We start from the raw sequence: 19,717 nt of genomic DNA on the forward strand, positions 1-19,717 counted from the left end.
AACAACCTGCTTAACAGGATTTACTATTTTGGTGTAGAAAAGCTATTTTGAATTGCAGTAAAATAATTTTTGCTCAAAACCTACTCTGGTCTGCTGGCTTGAAGAGGGCCATGCTCCTGTCTGAAGTTCATGTATGCTATCTGCAGCACAAAAGGATTCAGACAGGATGCTTCAAACCCTGGATGGAGTGTGAGGCAGGTAATGTCTTCTGGGGGGATCAAGGTTTTGGACAAAGGACCAATAGGCGTCGACCACCCTACAGCACACACTCTCCACTGCTGATGGCATAGCCTCACATCTACCACACAAGCACCTGTTAAACAAATGTGCTAAGATAAACTCACTCTCCTTCCCTCCTTGTAGCTTTAGTGGTTGGTGTAAGACCTTGTAAGAAATGACATGTAGACTACTTACTTCCTAAAACTTGGGTAAACATGAACTGTAAAAAGACACACCCCCTGTACAGTATAGGCTGTCAATTAGATGCATGATCAAGATGCAAGATCCTTGTTACAATGACTGTATTTATATGAACAGCATATTCCCGTCCTAGCCGGAAGACTAACTGCTTTCATACAGGTACTCCACAGTACATGTGAGCTCATTTACATTATGTCCGTCGGAAATACTAAGAGGTGAGTAGTATAACAGCCGACTAAGTTCGGAATTCCAGCTGTCCGGTTATGTTGTTCAGATATACGGCCCAAACGCTTGACATCTGCAGAAACAGAACATGCGGACATCTAGATCTAAAAGCAGTTACTGATTAAACATCGGCTAGCAATTTCTACAAAATGTCACGATAAACTATGTTGTGTGGAAATGCACAGAATTTCTATCCCTATCCAGACTAGCTGACCGCCTACATCCTACAACATTCATTTAAAATCTGGGATCTAAATTAATTATTTTAAGACACATGTTGCTGGCATAGATGGTGACAATCTACATGGGTGCTTGAAAAACAACAAAGTCGACAGCAATATTGCTAAATATGATTTATTAAAGATACTGCAATGTGATAAACATGGAGACAACGTTAGCCACAATTAGCTATCGCCTGTGGTCACTCACCAAGACACCTGCCCAATTCTCAACTGATTCTCCTCACACCACAACTCTATCTCTCTCCTCTGTCCATTTACCCTTCCCCTTAACTCTCCCTGACCACTCTCTCGCCTAGGCGGCTCGAAATTATACGGCAATGGCCCATCGTAAGAGTTGACATTTATGCCAACTGCAACCTCTTCACTGTCTGACTCCATTACGAAGAGACGATGTTTACCGGCCGTTGCGTCACTTCCGATCAGAGCGTTTTTCACAACGGAAGTAATTTTAATCACAATTTCTTTTTAAAAACTGTTTTAATGCCAATTTATGATTAATTTCTTCATGCAAGTCCAGTTCCTACACTATTTATCTACACGTTCATTCACAATGATCTTCAACTTGAAAGATGGGCTTTAAACGTCCCATAGAATGCAAAAATCATAAGGTGTTTGAACACAGTTGTGTGGCCGCAGTGTGTGAAAACAACTAGCCTATAATGGTAAAGATCCACACACTCATTGATTTATCATTAAATGAGTCAGTGAAAGTCCCGCCCATTTGTGATGCTCCCTGTCCTATTAGCAATGTTGAGAAAAGTGAGTATTCTACATGACAGCACACATACATTATTCACTCCAGTGTAGTTTCATGTTGTTATGGGCTCATCTGCAATACTTATCAGAGCTTTTCCTTTCAGATATCAAATAGACACTTAGTAATTGGTCTTTAAGATGTTTATGGTGTATGTAAATCCACTTTGAAGATGTGCGCCGTCCCACAAGCTTCAATGGGTCACTCTGACCATGTCATGGTCCATCTGATTCCTGCATACAAGCAGAAATTAAAGCTTTCCAGAACAGTATTGGGGATTTCAAAGCAGTGGAGGAGAGAAGCTGTGGGGAATCTTCAAGTATGGTTGGATTGTACTGACAGGGATGTATTCAGGAATGACACCAACAACCTGGATGAGGATACAGAGGTTGTGACATAGATTAGCTTCATCACGGTGAGTTACAACAATGACAAACCCTGGTTCACAGCTACATTCAGACAGCTAAGGCTAGAGAAGGAGGCTGCATTTAAAAGTGGGGATAAAATCAGGTTTAAAGAGTCAAAGTACAAGTTTAGCAAGGCAGTGACCGCAGATTCTGAGAAACTACAACAGCATCCTTGGAAAGCAGCCGGACCAGACTCTGTTTTTCCATCCACCCTGAAGTAATGTGCTGACCAGCTGTCTCCAGAGTTTACAGACATTTTTAACACCTCTTTGGAGATATGCCATGTGTCAGCCTGCTCCAAGACCACCCCCATCAAACCCTGTGCCCATAAAATCCAGGCTCACAAGTCTAAATGACTACAGACCTGTCGCCCTGACATCAGTACTGCCCTACAGAGAAACAACACCTTAACTCGCAAGAATGTGAAACTGAGAAAAACAACTTTAAAGTTTTTTTTACTTGTCCAGCCAAATTAATTATAGGTAGGACACTGGAAATGTAACAATTAGATGTTTTGGTAATGAAACTTATCTACATTACAAAATTGTTTTTTACCCCTATTTTGAAGTTAATGTGTTCTGTCTTTGCATTGTCTGCAAAACATGAGAAGTCATACCAAGACAAAAGGCATTAACTTCCACATTATCAATATTTGGTTGTAGATCATTATTTACAAAATCGTTATAGTAACACCTGTATAAAATCTAGTGATCATGGACTATCTCATATAGGATATTGCATATAGTAATGTGACTGTATTAAGGTGACTCAATTAGTAATTGGCTTATTAAACTAAAAGAACAACTTGTGGATAGAAGTGAATGCCAGCAAGTGTGAATAATGCCCAGAATGCTTGTGGACTAAACATTTCCGATGACGTTCATCGACATGAATTGATTTTATTGGGTTACAAGAAAAGGTAGGACATGGGTTTAATCGCGAACTGTTATAGGCTACTGATTTTATGGTTGATCATGCTAGCTACTGTATACACTGTATAACTCCAAAACTGGCAGCATAACCTCATTTCACAAGTTCACACTTACATATAATTAGCTGAAGTATTATAGTGCATATTTGGCGTGCTGTCCGGGGCAGGGGCTCCGAGCTCGGGAATGGCCCGAACCTAGAGTACCCCCCCGTATATGTAAAAGTGTAAAATGAACTCTAGTGGAGGAGATGGGGATGGAGGGGGGATGCTGACAAACCATCAATGGAGACAGGTAGGCTAATTCAGCTGTATTTATACTAGGGATGCACGATAATATAGGCACAACATCGGTATCGGCCGATAAAAGCTTAAAATGACCATCATCGATATCGGCCGATATGAATATTTCTGCCGATGAGCCAAACCGATATTCTCCAAGTGAAATAATTGACCTGTTTTTCAGATGTGAATGTATGTCTACATTTGTAAAATAATACATTTATGGTAGAATCAGTAAAGAAGAGATACATGGATTTCTCTTCAGTAAAATTAAAGTTTAAATATATCAGGCGAAAAATTTGTATATATATCGGTATCGGCATCGGCCAAAATTATTTTGAAAATATCGGCATATCGAATATCGGCCAAAATCCAATATCGTGCATCCCTAATTTATACCCTAAGGTTGATTATATTAAGTGGCTCTACCTGTGTTAATTAGGCTAAGTATCTGACGTGCTCCTCCCGAACCTTGTTATGAAACTGCATTTCACGAGTTCACACTTACATATAATTAGCTGAAGTATTATAGTGCATATTTGGCGTGCTGTTCGGGGCAGGGGCTCCGAGCTCGGGAATGGCCCGAACCTAGAGTACCCCCCAAAAAGCAATAGCGGAAAGGACAGCCGCCAGACTAAGGACCCCCCACAATAGCTTTGACATCTGGCGGGGACTGATATTTAAAAAGCAGGTTGGAAGGGCCTATATGTACTCCAGTGATTGCAACTTTACCTATTGGAGAAATGGGCCCCACCGGCTGCTTGTGTCGGACTATGTGATTTAGGGCGCCCGGTCGGGGGGGTTCAAGCCGTTGCACAACCGGAGCACCTCACTGCATTGGAACGGATGAGCCCCACCGGCCGATAGCGGAGGATCGACGTGATTGGATTGCCCGACCAGGAGGGCCCGAGTTGTCTCGACCGGAATAGGTAACGGTGTTGGCGTACGGGCCCTACTGGCTGATGAGCCCCTGCTAGTCAGTGGGCAACCAGGGCAGATACCTAACCGAGAGGACCCATGTAGCCTCCGACTGGAGATCAAGACTCAGGACGACGGACGTGTAAGTCCTCTCGGTTTGAGCAGATAAACAGCTTTGGGCTGCCGACAAAGAGGACTCTTGCAACACCCAACGGGAGATCAATACTCACGGCATCGGATGGATAAGACCTGTTTGTGGGCAACAAGAAAAGAAAACCCAACCGGGAGCACTCTCGCCTACATCTGACACGAGCACAATACTCAACGGCGTCAGACGGGTAAGCCTTGACGGCCGGGGAGCGGGAAAAGGAAAACCCGACTGCGCGGGCTCTCACAGCATCCGATGGGAGATCAGGACTCAGAACATCGAACGGGTAAGCCTCACCAGACGGGGGGGGGGGAAGATTTGGACAGAGTTTGGCGGGAAGTGGAGACTCTTGTCGTCGTATGCGAGCACCGCCACCCGTCAAACAGGAACGAAAGTTTAGGTGACCGTGAGACTCTCGCCGATGTCCGATGGGAGCTCAATACTCAAGGCATCGAACGGGTAAGCCTCCCCGACCGTAGCATGGAAAAGTAAAGTTTAAGTGGCTGGGAGACTCTCGCCGACGTCCGATGGGAGCTCAATACTCAAGGCACCGAATGGATAAGTCTCGCCAACTGTAGAAAGGAAAAGGTAAGGTTGTCTAGCTGGGAGGCTCTCGCCGACGTCCGATGGGAGCTCAATACTCAAGGCATCGAACGGATAAGCCTCTCCGGACGTAAGACGGAAAGGTAAAGTTGTGTTGCCAGGAGGCTCTTGCCGGCGTCCGATGGGAGCTCAATACTCAAGGCATCGAACGGATAAGCCTCGCTGACTGTAGGAGGAAAAGGTAAGGGTGTGTGGCCTGGAGGCTCGCGCCAGCATCCCGAGGGAGCTTAATACTGACGGCGTTGGATGGGTAAGCCTTTTAGACCAAAGGATGAAAAAAGTTGTCTGGCCGGGAGACTTCGCAACCATCTGACGGGAGCTCAATACTCACGGTGTCGAATGGGTAAGCCTCGCCGACCGTAGAAAGGAAAAGTAATGTGGTCTAGGCGGGAGGCTCTCACCGACGTCTGATGGGAGGTAATTACTCGCAGCATCAGACGGGAAAGCCTCTCCGAACGTAAGACAGAAAGGTAAAGTTGTATGGCCAGTATTGGGCCAGACAGTGAAGGAGGGTTTTTTTTTCACTTTTTTTTTTAAACATGGAAAAGGCAAAGTTTGGATCATGCCGGAAGCACTCTTGCAGTGCCTGACAGGGTTCAATACTAAGAACAATTTGGTTGTCTAAAGGGTAGATGCTATGACGATTACTGCATAATTGTTTAACGAATCCAATGAGCTGCTTCCGATATAAAGTCAGAAAATCTTGGTGCAGTCAATGTATTTGAAAATGTAAGTGTACAAAAAATAAATAGAATTTCCTGTGCCAGTGTACCTCGGATGAGTGCCATTAATCAGCGATATGGCCATTGTCAATCGTCATCTTGTCAGTGCGTGAGATTGACGATACGTATACGTATGTAATCATGCTTGGGTAGAGGAAGACAGAGACTCTGTTCCTGTCATGGCTTGACTTTTTGCTGTTTTAAACCATGCGGGTGAAAGAAAGAGAGCCTATGGAGTCACCGATAGTCTAAAAGAATATACTTTCAGATGCACTGATAACCTGATGTTAAATATGAATTCATTATATTTAAAACAGCTAGTTCATGTAATCGTGTACTACGATCATCTCGCTTGTCTTGTGAAAAATTTGCTGCATCTGCACACGGAAGTTATCTATGTAAATGATCTGGAAATCAGTCAATGGTAAAACAATAGAGGATTTCATTTAAAGTTCAACAATTAAACCCTAATATGGACGTAAACGAACATGTTAAATATAGTATTCAAAACCGGTAAATATATTTGGAGTAAGGTTTAGTTGAAACTGATGCATTGGTCGTACGTGGTCCGGACCATGCGCCTCATGATGAGACCGACACAACGCCACGGAAACAAAAGAATGAGATGCATTCTAACATAACGGAGGCATTAAACTTAGTTAGTGAGGCTTGTGTAAAATATTGCGCATACCAGTTTACTTGTTACGGTGCAATGAAATACCTTGTATCTGCAGACGATGTACGTCTGTTTGCGGATTGAGACTTCTTCATCGCCTACAGGCTCGAATCATCCTTGCAAGCACGGGCAAGCGTGAAATGAAATAACGGAGCAGTTTGGTAGCTGAATTGTAGTGGCCGCCTAATAATGATAATAAAATACAATAATAGGAGAATGAGTCTAATATCGTCTTGACTATAATTGGTACGTAATACTATCACGACAACCTAGGATGAATAGGCATAACTTGGAAGCAGAGGTGATGTCGACTTTTGCCAGAAGAGAACCAACGACCCATTGAATGATGAAAAAGGATTTGAGGAGATACAGAAAAGGCTCCTGCGGGAGCAGACACTGCTGCGGCAGATACAGAAAAGGCTTCTGCGGGAGCAGACACTGCTGTGGCAGTGGGGAGATACAGAAAAGGCTCCTGCAGGAGCAGACACTGCTGCGGCAGTGGGGAGATACAGAAAAGGCTCCTGCGGGAGCAGACACTGCTGCGGCAGTGGGGAGATACGGAAAACAGATAAGTAAAGGGGAGCATGAGAAGAAGAGGAGAGATACACGCCATGAACACACCCCCGGAGCAGTGGGCAACCATTTATGCTGCAGCGCCCGGGGAGCAGTTGGGGGTTCGGTGTCTTGCTCAAGGACACCACAGTCATGGTATTGCCAGCCCGAGATTCGAACCCACAACCCTAGGGTTAGGGGTCAAACTCTCTAACCACTAGGCCCATCTTCCCCCTCCTTGGCTGTGGGAAGAGTAGACAGGTTAGTAACATTTGATGGGGCAACCTAAAAAATTAATGCATAGTCTACTGTGTTGCCAGCTTAGTGATTGGTTGCCTAATTTGACAATTCCTTAAGCCTTTGTCCACATTAGTACGTTCCTGTTGGAAAAGCATCATTCCTCTTGTTTTGGCCTTCCAGCCTTTTTAAGCAGCCTCCAAAACTGGTAAATTTGAAACACTGGTTTCACATGGTAGTATAGACTTTAGAAACAGAGGCTTCTGAAAACAATGTACATCATTTAGTCTTGTAAAACATACCAAGAGATTTGATTATGGCAATGACATAAATTGCAGTTATGTGCTATTTACTTCCAAGCAGTTTCTAAAGATATTTACTTGCATGCTTTTCAATATTATAGACCTAGAAAGACAACAGAATTTTTTTTACTCACACTTGCTGTCCTGCGGCAAAACGAGGGTAGTGCTGTATTAGATAAATTCTAAGCGATCACGCCAATAAATGGTGAAATATAACCCTAAATAAATTGATCCTGCCAGACTAATTGCATGAAACTTATGTCTGTGTGAGGTTTAAACATGCACGGTAAGGCAGATAATATCTTTGGACATTTCAGTGTGGATGACGACTATGGGAAAAAAGCCTTGGCTTCGTGGTAAAAATTGGCATCGTCATCCAACAGAACTATGTCATAACCTCATTTAAACAAACTTTAAGCCACCTTCCATGGCACACAACATTTGGACACGATTGTCATATTTCTCCCTCTAGGCAGTCATGCAGAACTTTCAAACTGGTCGTGCAGCAACTGTTACCTTGGCATGTTCACCATGGTAAAATTAATGATTTTAATTAATATAATGTATGAATACATCGTCACAAATCAGATGTCCCCCAAGTAAAACCGTAGGTTTTATGGGGCTAATCAAATAAATAATGGTTTAATAATTATTTCTTCCATAATTATTATAAATCACCATTTTACATAAATTGTGTTTGATGAATAATGTTAAAGTTAACGAAATATTGGTAATTCTGACCTCGCAGTGCTGCAACAACGCGTCGACATCATCAATTACGTCGACGTGCGTGAAATGCGTCGACGCGTCACACGGTTTGTTTACATCACGCTTAACGGCATACTGGGAATGAAGAAAGTTGCAGTCTTTCACGAAAACAGAGACCACTGTATGGGAATACTTTAAAAAGAGGACAAATAAAATGGCCCTTTGTTCACCTTGCAAAACCGATATGGTGTACCACGGCAGCACAACTGCGATGCGCGAGCACCTCAGAGGAAAACATCTTGGCGCTCTCCGGTTACGATTTAACTGGTTACCGTGTGATCTGGTGACCAACTTCCTGGTTCAGGTCTGATATTCTTGCCTGGAAAAAAAAGTGAGTCGCGACGCGCATCGCGCCGCTTCCATTATGAGCGCGCTTATCGCACGCCTACATTGGAAATGACGTGATAAGTGAACGGCCCCTTAAAAGACGGCGCGATGCGAGACAACAGTCACAAACCACCGAGCTACCCCGAATCAGCTCCAGATCTCTGGAAACCAAGCTAAACCATAGCAGAACCCGGACTACATTTTATGGTTTGTGATGCTAAAGAACATTTCATGACTACTGTCAATTTATGGCTACTGTGGTTTAATAAAAATTCATATTTACCATAGTAAAATCATTTTCTTTGCCTCTTTATTATTTTATACTGTAAAAACTTAAAGGTTGAAATATTATATTAGAAGTTGTATATATTTTGTAAAGTTCTCCAAAGGATTCAATGACTAATTAAAAAAAGAACATTAGATTAATAATTTATTGTAATAAAAATAATTGTTAGATTAATTGACAGAAAAAATACTCGTTATTTGCAGTTCTACCTTGCACCGATAGATTTGATTAGAAAACATCACATCCGGTTGGGCGTTCGCATACGGTCTAGTCGCAGAGATCAAATATTTGAACGCATCCGAGGCTCAAATCGGATCTGAAATGTCCGTATACGTATGTGATCAGAACTCCACGCAGCTGCCGCACTACTTTCTAGCTGCGAATCTGTATTTAGCGTCTTCACCTGAAAATGTATTGATTACGCCGCTAGAGGAGGCAGCCTCAAACTACGTCTCGGTCGGAAAAGCCGCTGCGACAGGCTGAGCCGCGGTGGGTAAGAACTGAAGTGTGATTCCAGCACTCGAGGAGAGCCCGGTCTTGATCGGATCAATCGTGGTGTTAAGCGAGGCAAGCTCGAGCTTTGCATGGTCTATTGGCCAAGACGTGTGGCTTGGCAAAAAGAGCAGCTGTCGCGACAACGTTTGATGGTGCTCAGCGGCCGTGTTTAATGATCATGGGTATCAGCAAAAGTAGCAGATCTGAAAAATCCCCGGTACGGATCTCCTTGGTGGAAGAAAAATTGGGTCTGTGATAAGATGGCAGACAGAGCGAACCGGGATGCTGACAAACCATCAATGGAGACAGGTAGGCTAATTCAGCTGTATTTATACCCTAAGGTTGATTATATTAAGTGGCTCCACCTGTGTTAATTAGGCTAAGTATCTGACGTGCTCCTCCCGAACCTTGTTATGAAACTGCATATTGACACATGGCTAAACAAATTCAGAACACAGTAACTCAATTTGAGCGTTCAAAACAAAGTAAAAGAGTGGTAACTGGTGTTATACGGTGTTCTGCCTTGGTTTCTCCAGGGCTTTTTGAAGTTACGGTTGAGATGTCCCATTATTTATATAAAATCAAAGTTACGGTCGTTTGCCTTTGCACAGCAGTGTAGTAATGAAGTTATTCGAGCACCTTCACCTGCAGTTTGCCTAGTTTGCCCAGGTCTGAAGATGACACAGTAAACATGGCCCTCCACTCTATCCTTCAGCACCTGGACTCCCCAGGAACCTACACCAGGATCTTGTTTGTGGACTTCAGCTCGGCGTTCAATACAATCATACCAGCACTGCATCCGGACAAGCTCTGTAAGCTGAATGTGCCTGATTCCACCTGTAGGTGGATCATAGACCTTCTGTCTGACAGGAAGCAGCATGTGAGAATGGGAAAACATTTTTCTTTCCCCCGAACTATCTATATTCGAAAGTAAAGTTTTGTTCCTAGGGGTACACAAAATATAATGGTACACTTTAAGGTACACAGGTACAACCTTTCAGATTCAGATCTAAAAGGTACATTTTTGTACCTTGGAATTATTTTACTTTTATTAATATATTTATTTTAAGTTTAGCCCCAATTAGAGTAGGCCTATGCGTTTTTCTTTTTTTTATTAATTTAATGTGCGTCAACTCATGATAACATCAAGACAATATATGTCTTTGAATGTTAAAAATGTATTTTCAAACGGTGTACTTGTCCCCTACCTGTTAAATGAGACAGATATAATTAACAAATATAAAGCCAAATAAATTATTAAATTAAATATTTTAAATAACTTAATGTTTTTTTTTTTTTTTTTGTATTTTAGTCTAAGTCAGAAAAGCTTTTTTATTAAATGCATTTTTATTAAATTAAAAAATTCTTTTTTTTAAACTTCGTCTCATAACCCAAGGAAATTGGCACTTTATTTGCGGGGAGGGTCATAAAAAAAAAAAAAAAAAAATATTTGGAATATATATTTTGATATTTTATTAGGTTCTTTGATAAGGTTACAATACGAAGGTCTACGCAGCAATAAAACTTGCCTGATGTCCCCGATGCATGGGTCATCTCATAACCCGCGGACCCCGCAAGTCAGGGTGGGTAAATAAATGTTACTTTATTTGTGGGGCGGGCCAAATATTTTCATAAAAGCAGGACCCGCGGGTTGGAAAAAAATCTGACCCACGTATCACTAACGTGTGATGCCATGTTCGGTTAATTTTGTTGAACTTGGTGTTCCCTGAATAGTATGTTCCTGCACAATCGGAGACTGCAGTTTTATGACCCTAGCTATGGGCCCCCGTTTAAAGGACCCTAGATTTTTGTTATAGTGCCACCTACAGAACCGGATGATATAGCAACGGTTTCATATTCAGGACTGTTACAGGACCAAGGTGGTATAGTTTGTATATACATAGTTAGAAAGACATTTAAACTCAGGAGTATTTTTATTATATTTTATAAAATGTGTGTGTGTATATATATAATGTGTGCAAGAACAAAAGCACCAAAAATTCCCTTTTTTCCATCAGCTGCTAAACAGACAGTCTGGCTTTAAGAGAATTAAATAAGAAACATTTGTTTAACATGTTCAACTGTTCCCCTGCTCTAGTCTGCTAAAAATGCTTGCATCAGACTGGCTGATGTAACGTACATTAACGTAAGCTAACTTAAGAAAGGCGTTAATAGAATTTGGTATCAAAGTCACTGCTGAGGAGACAAAAAAAATGTAAAGTCACTGCTGAGGAGACAAAAAAAAATTAAAGTATGAAGTTAAATTATTTAAAAGTTTGAAGTGTTTTCTTGAGGATTTCTTTTGGTGATATAAATTATCTTTTTTTATCCACCTCTCATCCTTTGTTGCTTAAATAATGATAACTAAGGCCACCACGGAATATATTTGCAAAATTAACATTTGCACAATTATTAGTGATTGACGTTTTACATTTAGAGGCAAATTTTCCCGTCTTTGCAAGCATGACAACACTTTGTAATGAGCTGCAGGAGAGTTGCCCAGCGCACTCCTTATCACACAGCCATTTTGTGTAGATACGGCAAGTGAATAATTAAGTAAAAGGACAGCATCCAAGCTAATATTTATTTGTTACAAAGATGAGAGTAACTTAAGATGTTTGTAAGCGGGGGAAGTGTCTCTCTCACTTTTAAACTGTAAATTGGTCTCCTGCAGTTTATTTTCCCCCCAGTAAAGTTAGGTGTGTTCGCTGAGAGATTTAGTTTTTCTGCAGTCTTTTTTATTCATATCCAAAATGAGGGAGTGTGAACATTATGGATGAAGAACTGAACACTCTAATGCATTGTGTTTCTATTAATACTTCATATATAGAATATCAATTATTGTTTTTTTATACAGCAGTGTACTTTACTTATTATCCAATTAATTGGAAAAGCTTCAAAAACACTGGTTTAGTACAAGCTTCAGTTTGATGGGTAATTAAAATGATACTTTTGCTCTTTTTTATATTAATGACAATGACGTGGAAGGAGAGTCTGTTCACATCAGACTGAGTCAATGATTTAATTCCTCTTTGAGGGATCATTTAAAAAAACAAGATAAATTTAATTGATTTGTTCAGCAGATGAAGGAGACCGTGACATTAACTCTTGAACCTGTCCCTGTAGAAAGCAAGACAGTCAAGAGCTGGAGCAAGGTAATTGCTGTTTAATAATATTTCATTTGTTTCAGAGAGCTATTCTAAAAGCAAATCTTAAAAGTAGCTAGGTTATTTCCCATGCATGCTTCGCTACATTTTGCTTTACTGTACTTATACTAAGGCATAGTTTATAATTTTATTTGCATCTGTGACATAATTTGTTAGAGGTGCTTGTTAGAGTATCAACAGAAAATACTACTTGAGCAGATAAGATAACAGAAGCTTTGACAGAGAGAGTGTACGGTCTCTAATTATTTACTTATGTGGCAAGTAGCCGTGTAATAAGCGGGATAATGTACATCCAGCCAGTATTCTCTCATAATAAACCCTGACAGGGTGATCAAGACCATGACCTGAAGCGGATGTACATTATCCCTTCCATAAACATCTGAGGAAATTAAGACTGCCTTTTCATAACTACAGAATGGTGTCTTATTTTTCTGTAAAACAAAAACATAAAACACTGGTCAGTAGCTTTGTTTTTATTGTTCAGTAAACAATCTGTCCAGTTCAGAAGAAAACGGCCCAATCCTGGAAATGTGTTGAGAAAAAGATAGCTTTAGTGACCAAATATTGAAGCTTTAATTATCCTGATAAACTCAAAAGAAGGCTGTACAAATTCAGCTTAATGTAGCATTCGACTTACAATATAGTCAGAATGAGAGAAAGTGTACCTTCATTTTGCCTTTGTTACTTCTATACGGCCGCCTGAAATCCTCTCCTGGGATACATGAAATGGATCATTGCAGATATTAAAATTAATACAATTACTATTACAACAACACAGATTATTAAGCCAGTGTTTGTCTGGGCTGATCCATGGTTTGCTTGTTCAACAGATTTGTTTCCTTTTCCTGCTGTTAATTCTGCAACAAAACAAGTTCAGAGAAATCAACATTACTGCACTGTAATACACGTATACTCTATACTCACTTATACTCTGTACATGAGCATTCAGGCGATTTCTTTTTTTTTTTAATGAAAAAATTAATTTCACAAACCCTCGATGTTCAGTTGTATAGTTTCCTGTTCATCTGAGGGTGTGATGAGGCAGCTGAACTTCCCTCCATCAGTGTGTTGAAGATTGTTGAGTTTGATGGAGAAGTTTCCTCTCAGATACTCGTCAGAGAAAGTTTTAGCTCTGTTCTTATACCTTGTGTTTTGTACCAATACTACATCTTCACCCTTGACTATATCATACACGATCTCAGTGTCATTGTGTCTCCAATGAACACAGATGTCTTGAAGTTTAAGATCCTGTTGAGTTGAGGAACACGGCAGAACAACAGAACCGCCGATAACACCCTCTACTGTGACCTGCAGACGCACTGAAATTACAAAACTTTGATTGGAAACAGTTCGTTTGATGAATTTATCTTTCAGTTTGTTCAGACGCTCACCTTTGTGTATCAGCACGGCAAACACACAGAAAAAGCAGCCACTGGAGAAACAGAAAATAAAACATGTTCCGTTAACTTATTTAATATGACCAGAAAAAAATAAAATAATAGTAATTAAGCTGGAACTTATTTTCTTGTTAGTCTAAAATCAAGGCAAAACATTAAAAGAGCTGAATGCAAAAGCTTTTCTAACACTTTCTATCAGTAATACAAAACTGATTATAATGTGAAAAGGAGTGTCTCACGACACAGAAATTTAACTCCAATAGACTCACATATATTCTCTAAATCTCAACACAATAATCAAAATTACTCCTTATTAATCTTGAGTTTATATAGACAGCATGATGCTGCTGGTGTTTTATTGTTTACTTTAATAGAATTTCATTTTAAACTTAATTTAATAGTTAAATCTGAATGAATAATCATTGTCATTATCTTCCTTTCAATTAGAAATAATATAAAAATAACTGGATTTCATTTCAAATTGTCAAAATGCATAAATTAACACATTTTTCCATTAATTCCCCTTCATAATATATTAGATATTGTATAATTATCTTGCAGATGCTAAACTCTGAATTTAGCAGTACATTTTGTTTTTAAGGAAGCATCTTCACCCATTTACCCTACTGGAAAAACATTTTCATCTTTAATGCTCTGTAAGACTCTGCCAATCAAATTAATAGCAAATAAAAATAGAAGCCAAACAATTTAAATAAAAATGCAATATACATGCTAAAGCTAAACCATGCTAATATACGAGCTGATGCTAAACCAAAATAATTGTTTCAGCTCTTTCTCTGTGTATAAACCTGTTACTTGTTAATTATTCAAACAATGATTCATGCATTAATGATGTTTAAAGCGTTTGTTTGTTAATGCTACTTTAAGTGAGGACCTAAACAAACAAGGCCAAATATGAGCGCAAATATGAAACGATTATTATGCATGAAGTATAATGCATTTAGTGAAAACAAAACTTCTTTAAGAAATCATAAACCTACCTGAAGATCATTATTCTCCAATATAACTGAAAATAACTCTAAAATACTACAAATCGTGACTCTGAACCTTTTCAAGGTTACTTATTCTGTAATGGACGTCGTTGTAAAACCACAGGGTCAAAAGAACTCTTCCGCTGAATGACATTAGACGTCAACAGTCACAAGGTAAACTGATCAGAAATCCATACCAGAAATTTGTACGATTTATAAGACTTCAGATTGTCAAGTTGACTTTAAAAGTTTGACAAAAGCTGTTTTATTTTTCACCTTCATTGGTCAGACCATAAAATATTGTAGAAGTTTCACAGAACAATTGTGAGTTAAGTTTGATATATAATAATAAAAATTTATTATTTTCGATTATCTGCACATCAGTATTATAATACATTATAAAACAGTATGACATAACTTGCTGAGTGTACATTTTGAATTTTATTTCAAATTAGTAAATGGATGCCACCTATCCTAACCCTACCCAATACTTTTTCGAGAAAGGAGAAAAATGTTAGCCAAAAAGCAGATTTGAATCTGGGTTGATCACGTCAAAATGAGTACGACACAAGTTTTACCATCTACATCACTGAAGCTGCTGACAGTTTACTGTCTTTTATAATGTTGACTATCTGAATCCCACATTGGAGTTAGTGTAAATAGACTCTGCCAACAATGCAGGAAGCTGTAGTCGTCCTCATGACTTAAGTGACGTTTGATACTGTAAGTGAAATAAACAGCAGCAAATTAAATAAATGAGTAAATTTACTCAGACTTACATGAACACGAGATTAAAGCTTCCTTTCGTAAACTCCTCTAGGAAAATGTTGTATTCTGGATCCTTTTCCTCAAGTGAAACATTTCTCTGAATTATGTTTTATATATTCCTGATGTTTATAATATAATCTCATGTCTTGAATACAGTTTAGCACTGTAAAAGCAGCAGAGGATTGCAGAGCTTCCAATAACATTTTTTTAAATCTGTTAACTCACAAACAGCAGACATGACGAAATTACCTTTTTTCAGATCTGGTCTCAATCCAAGAAAAACAGCCACATAGTTCCTCTCGCTTGTTTTGATCGTGACAGATGGATCAGTATTATGAAACTCAAAAGAGTAATATAGATCTGATGGGAGGAGGGACTTATATATGAGCAAACAAATGGCAAGTACAGTGGTTTGTGGTTTTGTTTATTTTACATCTCTTTTCGTTTCTCTGTTTATAAAATGAGGAAGCAGAAAAACTCACAGCTGTGTTCAGACTTTGCTTGTTTATAGGCATCAGCATGTAGATTTGGTTTTAATTTAATCAAACTTTTTGTGTTCATTGACACATACATTTGTTCTATTGAAAATTCAAGTGGCTTTATTGGCATGGTAGTAAAAAAGGCTGTACATTGCCAAAGCATTGGTAACATTAAATTCCAGACAAATATTTACACAGAATATTTTTTTTTAAAGTTTGATTGAACAGTAACAATGCAAAGAAAAGTGATGACACACAATGATTTGTTTTGTTCTTTAAAGGTTATTTTATGGTTGTCATGACAGGACCTCACCAAACCAGACAATCAGGTTTACCTTTCTCACATATTCTTTAGTATTGTGTATATAGACAATTATAGCATTTTGTATTGTGTGTTTGTAGTATATGGACAACATGCTTTCGATGCTCATCATACTGTTTCTGAGATATACTGAAGCATTCTGCTTTGGGGCGTCAGTTGTGTGTGGCGTCTACCTGGTCAGTTCAATGACAAATGATATATTTTTAAAGCAGGATTAACAGAATTATATTACTACATGTATCATATAATTTGTAATCGCTAAATAAAAGAGAATAGTAATAAAGGGATCCTGTTGTTATATAGATATAACGTAAGTCCAACAGCGCTGCAAGATGAATTTGCAACGTTGAGTAAGGTATTTACTTTATGTGAGATCATGGAGATTACTATAAAAAACACAGCTGAAAATATGGGGAAATTATGTAACATGGTTTGGTTTAGAAATTTCCATAAGAAAATGTACCTGTTGAAAGAGTAGCGTATGCTAATCTCAGCAGCACTGTACCGTTGAGGTGCAATACAGTGGAAAACTAGATTAACCTGTTTCCAGGATTTATGTTTTTCGATAGCTGTAGTGGTGCTCGTGCACTTTGGGCTTGCGTATGTGGTTTGAGACAAGTAAAATAAAATGTTCTACAAACCTTTTCTTAAAGTGATCTCTTGTTGCCCTCTCATTTCGTGTAATTACGGGGTGTATGTATCAAACATAAAAACACACTAGATTCTCTGAACTGTATTGTAAACACTGTTAGCTTTTTCCAAAACAGACATACACTTATTCATTTAAGTTAAACATTATTGCTTTGCGTTTGTATTTTCTTTCTCTATCGTTTCCTTTTCTTTTTTTTCCAGTGAACACTCGGATGTAGATGAAGACCGATGTGGATGTGGACAGCTACATGTTTGTGACACAATCAGCATATTTCAACAACTTCCTCCTCCTTTATAATGGGACAAATCATTTTTATATACACATTTTTAAAACACGAGAACGGACGTAACATTCTTTTACTTCTGGTTCTTATGTAAATAGGTTGCTGCAGTGTTACAATATAAACCAAAGCCTTGTTGAGCCTACTCTCACATCAAAGGAATTTCACACTGTTGACAGAGTTTGCCACTGGTATTTGTGTCAGTGCCTGACTCCTTCCACATTTCATTATTTTAAAGCCTCCTGCCTCTCTCAGCAAAGGATAAGCACTAAACAGGTGTTCACAAAATTCATTGTACAGAGAGCTGTTATTGTTGGGAAAAGTGATTTTACATTTTCCCAGCCCAGCATTTTGTGACAAACTGTGCTTCTCTGGTAAAGGGGCCACATTTTTACGCAGAAAACATGCAGTTGTTAAAGTGAACCGGTGTACCGACAAGAAGATAATAAATTATAAAAATCTAAAGATATAGCCTTCACTAAGATATACTAAATTAACATAATTGTTTGATAATATTTTTTTTATAAATATAGTAGGCTAATTGATACTTTTGACTCAGAATAAAATAACCCTAAATAAGATATAAAGTTTTTGAAAATAATGTATAATAATGTTGACATATATAGCAATAATACTATCTCATGTTCAAAAACAGATTATTTAAAAACAAATGCAATTCCATATCAAATCTACTCATTTAATCAAGTTATTAAAATTATTATTAGAACTGTCAATTTAATGTGTTACTTCAATTAAAATGTTAGGAAATAAAAAAAACTGATGCACCTGACCCCAGAGCATACAAACATGAAAAAAACATATTGACAGAAGGAAACTAATAATTTGTGTGGGAAAAGCATAAAATTGGATGTGGAATAATTAATAAGGTAACTTTAATTATGTAATTTATTTATGCAAACACATACTTCAAATTACCTTCTATTCTTTGAGCAGTTAGATAAACCTATGCCGTGTTTCCACTGAAATTAACCCGAAAATTTGTAACAGGAACTATTTTCCCCCCAGACCTGTTGCTTTCTGCGTTTCCACCGTGGTGTAAAGTACCGGGAAAATTAGGCAAATAGACTGGTGACGTAGGTCTGCGCACATTTCTCAATACGAAGTACACTGATTTTGGACGTGCATCCTCGGTAGTTCAGACTTTGTGCATCCGTCTCGGGAGTGTGATGTCCGCGACGACCCAAATCCGGTAAATCTGCAAACAGCAGTGTACTTGATAACTTCAGTTAGCTCGCCTTGGCTACTGCAATTTTCCTCACTATACATTTACAATAAAACAAATTATGACATCAAATACTACAGCCTCCTTTCATTTTCAGTTAAACAAAATACCAGCTGCAGAAATGTACTTAGTTCAGGGATATGTGTATATATACAGCCAATGAAACAAAATATTATATACATTTTCCTTTATTTTCACTTTAACATATAGATAAATTGAATACAGACCAAAGATAACCTGTTAGATTTACCCATAACGTATTACAATTTATGTTTAACCACTAAAGAGTCATTAGAGCCAGCGGCACATATCAGAAGGTCTAGCCGAGTTGAGGCTGGTCGCGTGGAGCTCAACGTCTCTGAGATCGGAGAAACACATTTTTCAATAGGCGCTGTCTTTATAAATACACCACATATTTGAGTTTTAAACAACTACATTCTCGCCTGATATACATTTAAAATTACATTTCATGACACAATAACAGTAATATTTTGAAAATGATCCAAATAAATGGTGGTTGAACTCAACCAATGCTGCGTGAACTCAACCAATCAGGATGTTTAGCGCCCAAGTCCCGCCCCCGAAAGTTCCGGAACTTTGAAAAAGTACCACCTCGCCAGCAGGGACTTTCTGAGGGGCATTTTTTTTTACCCGGAACTTAATTTAGTTCCTGGTTCCTGCGGTGGAAACACACTGAGTACCAGGCCAAAGTCCCTAGTTCCTGGGTAAAGTTCTTGCAGTGGAAACGCGGCTCTAGTAGGATGAGAAGATGGGAGGCACATTTCATCAAAAGGTTTATTAGGTATATCTGAGAATACACTGGATGATTTCTTAATTTTACTTCAGGGAAGATCATATTACGAATCACATAAAACTGTGGCTAACATCGGATCTGCAAGGGGCACTTTGCAACTTTCATGAAATCAAATCTAACCATCGACAAGTTCAATATTACATTTCAATTTTAAACATTGAATAAAATATATCACTCTCAACCTATCCATCTATAAAAGCCTATAAAAATCAGTCATGTGTTTCTTATTAAGCAAGGGGAAATTTTTTAGGATTCTTTACCTATCCTAAGTTCCTGAGAACCTGAAACTTTCTACTTCTGGAGACTCCAGA

At 38.8% G+C, this 19,717-nt stretch overlaps 1 protein-coding gene across 2 annotated transcripts in view; it reads right to left on the reverse strand.

Moving 5' to 3' along the window:
- The window catches only part of LOC127969170 (GTPase IMAP family member 8-like), a 451,440-nt gene that overhangs the window by 168,491 nt on the left and 263,232 nt on the right, over window positions 1-19,717 (reverse strand). The gene's annotated exons all lie outside the window — the stretch shown is intronic.

Source organism: Carassius gibelio, chromosome A4 (genome assembly GCF_023724105.1).
Source record: "Carassius gibelio isolate Cgi1373 ecotype wild population from Czech Republic chromosome A4, carGib1.2-hapl.c, whole genome shotgun sequence".
Taxonomy (NCBI): domain Eukaryota; kingdom Metazoa; phylum Chordata; class Actinopteri; order Cypriniformes; family Cyprinidae; genus Carassius; species Carassius gibelio.